Here is a 6,348-nt window from a genome sequence, read left to right as displayed (position 1 = left end):
ACTAGGAAACCAAACCATACAATTTTAATAATTATCAAGGACTCGTACACAACATTCATTACACATATATACTAGGCAAGGAGGAATATGAAAAATTACTACTGTTTATGTACTCATCTAAGTCTCTGCACCCAATTGGTGGATTGCTTCCATATAGGTTCTCATTGCATCTCACCACTTCTATTGATAAATCTTCTCCTTTGTTGATATGGAACTTTGGTCCTTTCTGAAGTGGTGTCTCTATTGATAGTTATATGCAATCACTCTATCATGTACTTTCCAAATATATGCAAAAATTGGACCAAATATTTTTTAAGTCTTCTTTGACATATCGATTGCATATCAATAAGCGATTGCTAATTATGCAACCTTGAGATAATATAAGAATACTAACTATAATGATAGTTCAATAAACATCTCCAATAATAAAGAAGTATACAAAATATTTAACCTATATTAAAATAATACTAGCTATAATAATAGCTCAATTACCATGTCCAATAATAAAATGTTTACACAATATTAAAATATGTTTGTATTACCAATAGGGATCCAAAGCATTTATTTTATGCATTCATTCACAGTAATGATTTCCTAACAATATAATATCACAAAAACAATTTATTCCAATGAAGGAAAACTAAGCCAACCTAATGGGCCTCTATCACGTTCTCAATTTCAGATCGTCCATGATTATTAGAAATTTAAGAAGAAAAAAAAACTAAAATCTATGATTTAATGGGCACTACGGAAAACGTCATGAACATTAAATGCTGAAGTTTTGTTTTGTTATTGTGATAAAGGTGAAGGCTACCTGCCGATCAACAGCAAATCGTCCATGTACGTAAGATTCAGATCGTCTACATCATGATAGGAAAAATATTGAGAAATTCTCTTGGAGCAATCTACTGCTGTTTGCCTGCTTTGCCCACACCAACGTATTATCTCCGAATTACTGCAAGTGCTGCTGCATTCCCTCATTCTTTCGATCTCTGCCTTCGATTTCTAGTGTTATTTCTAGTGTACGAAGCGCTCAACTTACTTATCAGCTCAAGATTGTAAACTTTTATGCAGAGATTTCTTCTTAAATGTGAGGGTTTTTGTTTTGAATGCTTCTTAAATGTAATTGACCCAAGAATTATTAACTTTTATGCAGAGATTTCTTCCTTCAAAATTTGGGACAGAGCCAATCCAGTGGAGCCAGGGCTAAGCTTTTAAAAAGAAACGAGACTTGTTCGAAGGGAAGTAGAGGCAGCTAAGATTCATACATTTCCATCTGCTGCAGTTCACTTTTGTCATACTCATCCCTCTGAGCTTCCTCCTTCCCAATACAAATTTGAAATCTACGGAGATGAGAACATCAAGGGTAAGCTGGTAAATGATATCATATTAGAGAGTGATGGAATGTAGACATGTTTCTATTTATAAATTGCAGTGTAGATGATATCATATATCATATTAGTTAGAGTGTTTATAAATTGGAGAGTCATTTAAAACTTAATATTGATAGTCTCAGATATTGTTAATTTATGAATGGTTAATTTATGTATTATTAAAAACAGCATACTTTGTGAAGTACACCATAAAGGTTGTGGAGGATGTCCGGACTGTTAACAAAATTGTGTATTTCAGACCAACCAAGAATTTCCTCACACTTAACGAGCTTGCAGGAATTTGGGAGAAGAAGATTGGAAAACTCTTCCTCGGGTTTGTATCTCAGAACATGATCTCTTGGATTTTGCGAAAGGTATATTACCATGCCAAATTTCGCCATAATCATTACTGCCATTTAAAAAAAAAAACTAAAGGGATAGAGATCAGAAAACTCCATTAACAACCAATTTGACTCACACATTTATTCTATAATCTATTGTGGATTTATTTGGTTTTTGGTTTTTCTCTGTATAGCCAACAATATTCCAGAGAGCATAGTGGCTTCCCTGACACATGACGTCTTCGTTAATGGGTGTCAATACAATTTTAAAATGGAAGAGCCCAAAGACGTGGAAGTTTGTGAGCTTTATCCAGAGATTCTTTACACTAAACTCCAAGATTTCTTCGATGGGTACCTTCGAATTTCAGTATAATCGACCGTTCAATACAGCTCACCCGAATGTTTATGTGGCAGTATAAAACTCTATACCCCTCAAATTCTGTTGCAAAAAATCTCAAAAAATCCACGTAATTTTATAGTTTGATCATCAATGTCTTAATTAGAATGAAAATTTCCTATTTCTAGATCGAACCAATTATTGTTGCCAGAAATACAAAAATATTTCATTGACTGTATTCTTCACCTTTCTTTTTTTTCTATTTAATGGTAATGAAGGACGCAGCTAATCTGGTTTCAAAACGGTTTATTAATCTTCATGCTATACATTTTTCCAAAAAATTAAAGATGCTGTTAGTTCTATCAAACACAATCAAGATTTGTAATTTTTAACTAACCTTCATGTTATGCAAAAATTAACCGCAGCCGTAAGAAAAGATACTTCCAGTCAAAGGTACCTGTTGAAGAAATATTGGACTGTAAAGAATCTCTGGATAAAGCTCACAAACATCTACATCTTTATGCTCTTCCATTTTAAAATTGTATTGACACCCATTAATGAAGATGTCATGTGTCAGGGAAGCCACTATGCTCTCTGGAATATTGTAGCAAACAGAAAATGTATCCATAATACATTTTTTATGAAATAAATGTCGAATCCAATCTAGTTGTTGATGAGCTTTATCTTTTTGTATGCCTAATCTGATATCTATCTCTACAGATTCATTCTTTTTTATTGTATTAATGATCATGGAGGTAAAGAAATGAATTTAGCACAATTCTTGATACATACAATTAAACTCAAACAGAATTGAAAACAACAACGGACATGTCCAATTTTCAACAGTTTGTTGTTCCACTGCGCATACAATTAACTCAACATAAATGAAATAATATATTTCATCGACGTTCTAATCAAAATGAATATTTCCTAGAGCCAATTATTGTTGTTAGTAATACAAAAATATTTCATTGACTGGTTAAAAGTATTTAATGTAGGCAGAGGTGATTCAGTTTGAGTTGCGGATAGAGAATCTTCGCTTGTAAGTGAATAAGTTTTTGTATGACACATTTTTTATTCAGGTTTCAGTTAATTAAAACACAGTCCATGTTTGTTGTAATTGGCGCTCTAGCAGTGTGCATTTTTCTTCCAAATAGAGGTCAATGATCTATAGGTTTGTCAGTTCGCTATATGTTTCACTTGTTGTTTTCATCAAGGAGTGAATTAAAATGCTTTAAATGAAATGTGGAGGGATCTATAAGAGGAAATATCCTTTCTTGGGTTTGTCTTGTAATGCATTGATATTTGTGTATTCTTTGGATATAATATATATTTTTTTTAAATAAGAATTTATATTTTTTTGGTTTGATTTCATTAATCTGATAAAACCACAATTTGGAACTTATTTGTCCAAAGGTCTAAGAAACTACATAATTTAATGGCAAACCATTTGAATCATCTTACTTAATGTTTTGTTTTATTTTAGGTGGTGCATGTTCTCTAAGCCAAACAATGAAATAATCCAAGAAAATTGTCAGTCTAGTTTAAGCTTACAAATGTTTGTTCAAACTTTTGAGATTTTACTCGCCTAATATAAAAGAAAGATAAATTTGTTAAAATTTGTTATTATTGAGATAAGTCTTACCCCTAGATTCAACAAAGCTTGAAGTGCAAGGGGAGATAGGTGCAAACAATTTCCCATTTGTTGCCCAAGTCTTCCATTAAGTTTGGTCATGAAAATTCACAAATCTTTAGGGTTTAATAGTGTGTAGATTCGAGAACCAATAAAGGACATAAGGAATGATTAATATAGCTACTTCATAACATATAGTAGAAGAGAAAAATCATGTATCCTTGCAGCCTATAGTGTCATAAAATTGTGACCCTAGCAATTTTAATCACATTTGAGGTCCTCACCTTGGCGACAACATCTTTCTTCCCAACTCAGACTTCTCACTGCATTTTCACCTTGAGCCCCTCCTTGTTTAAGCCCCATTTTTGCCTTTAGACCATGTCCGGACCCGAAGATAGGACGGGATAGGGGCTTGGTGCCCCCCTAGGACAAGGGCGTAGCACCCCTATCCCGCCCTCTTGGGGTGGCCCCAAGATAGGTCCCCAGGGTCCTATCTGCATTTCGGGACTCCAAACTTCCTCGATATCGTCCTTTGGCAAGATGAATTAATTCTCTGAGGCATGTATAAAAGGGAGTTAGTATTCTCATTTGCATAGACACGAAATACACAATAGGTGAAATTCAAGCGAAAGGTCTTCATCAAGCATTCAAGTCTTCAAGCATCCATCAAGTCTTCTTCTTCATGTGTCTTCTTCATTCATCCACTATAGCAACATTACAACATTCATTTGCAAGCATGTATGCATGTTAGGGTTTTCTCATATCACATGCCATTTAATGCGACACTTATGATTACATTCAAGAAGCACAACAACCATCATCAACAAATTGCAAATCTACAAGGTATACATTTCTATTACTTACATTTAAGCATTTGCAATTACTATCTTTCAAGGTTGATTCCTCAACTGGGGCTTGACTGAGGCAAACCCCTATCCACAACCCTTCTTCCCTTCTTTTTGGTGTGTAGGTTGCAGCTGCACAACTATAATTGCATATTTGGGTTTCATTTGCAGAGACAGAAAAATCCTTTTCATTTTGCATATTTTTCGGAGGACCATATGCACTTTCAACACGGTCCCAATGACTTTTCTCCATGTTTGCATGGCAGATCCGTATCAGTCTAAATATCTCAAATCTGAAGTTACAACACAATCCCAAACCGGTAGCTCCTCATTTAACCCATTGTATCTCTCTTTTCTGCATAGTCAACAAGTCAACACTTCTACCTACAAAAGAGGGAAAATTATATTCCAACACTTGCAATCCACTTAGAATTCACATCATTGTTTCCCTTGGATTTGGATCTAGTGGATTCAACCCCTCTTTTGAATGTAAAGTATCTACCAAGTGAAAACCATCCTAGTGATTTCCTTTCTCTCTCCTAGGTGGGGAATCACCGGGGTTCAATTTTCCACTTTACATTTTGGTGAACTCGACATCCTACATCTTAATTCTAATTTCTTATTTGTTAGATATGAATAATTGCAATTTGAACTTTAAAATTTTATTTCCAAGTTTGATCTTTTGCAAAATTTAGAGGTTAATTGCATAAAACCCTAATTTTTCATTTGGAAGAAATTAAGCTTGTGAAGTACAGCATTTTGGTTGCTTGTTTTACATCTGATTTCTATTTCAAAATTGCAATTCAAATCTATCTTTTCATTTTGAAAATTAAGTGGTTAAACAGTAGAACCCTAATTTTTAAAGAATCTCCTATTTTGACCTTTGTTGCTTATTTGACCTATCTAGACATCTCCAAATAAACTGATTTTGTGGATTTTGCAATAAAATCTTAATTTCTATCATCCTTTAAAATTTCAAAAAAAGTTGGTCAGACCGTGTACACTTTGCACAGGTCCCTAACTTTTTTCCTGAAATTTCAAGAGTCAGAATTGATTGTATTTTTTTGCTTAAATCTAAGAAATTGGTTGATTTTATCGATTTTTCAACATCCTAAGGTCGAATGCAAATTCAAAATTGAATGTTGATTTTCTTGCAATTTACAAAAATCTAGATTGAATTTGTGCAAAACTAGGATCTTACTTCAATTTTCACATTTATCATTGTTGTCAGACTTATCTTCTTGCTTAAAATTGAAATTGAAATTTCCCTCCTTTTCCCAAAATTTAAAATTTCAAAATTCAGTGGTTAGGTCCTAAAACCCTAATTTTCAAATTCAATTGGATTTTGTGTAAATTTCAATCAATTTCAACCAATTTCAGTTTTCTAAATATTATTTAAGGTGGCCTTATTAATTAGGTTTGACCTTCTTGGAAAATTACAATTCAATTACTTATCTTTTTCAAAACCCTAATAGGGTCCTATTTCAACATTCAAACCTTAATTTCACTTATCTAGAGATCATAAAATCAAACAATTTTTTGCGGTTAGCTCTCAAATCATCATAGCTTTCATCCCTAAAAATTTTTGTAAATGTTGGGAGGACCGTGTGCACTTTCAACATGGTCCCTGGCTTTTTTCCTAAAATTCGAGAGACTATTATGACTGTATTCAATTGCTTAAATCCAGAAAATTGGTTGATTTTGTTGAATATTGAGCCCTAAAAATTTTAGAAAAAGTTGGGAGGACCGTGTGCACTTTCAACACGGTCCCTGACATTTTTCTCAAAATTTTGGGAGATTGTTATGACTATATTTAATT

General features: G+C 33.3%; 1 pseudogene; it reads left to right on the top strand.

Moving 5' to 3' along the window:
- Positions 1 to 1,150: 1,150 nt before the first annotated feature.
- LOC131029279 (leucoanthocyanidin reductase-like) lies at positions 1,151 to 2,087 on the top strand (annotated as a pseudogene).
- Positions 2,088 to 6,348: the final 4,261 nt, after the last annotated feature.

This window comes from Cryptomeria japonica, unplaced genomic scaffold (genome assembly GCF_030272615.1).
Source record: "Cryptomeria japonica unplaced genomic scaffold, Sugi_1.0 HiC_scaffold_30, whole genome shotgun sequence".
Classification (NCBI taxonomy): Eukaryota; Viridiplantae; Streptophyta; class Pinopsida; order Cupressales; family Cupressaceae; genus Cryptomeria; species Cryptomeria japonica.
The sequence above is the reverse complement of the archived record's forward strand: the minus strand, read 5'-3'. Positions and strand labels throughout refer to the sequence as shown.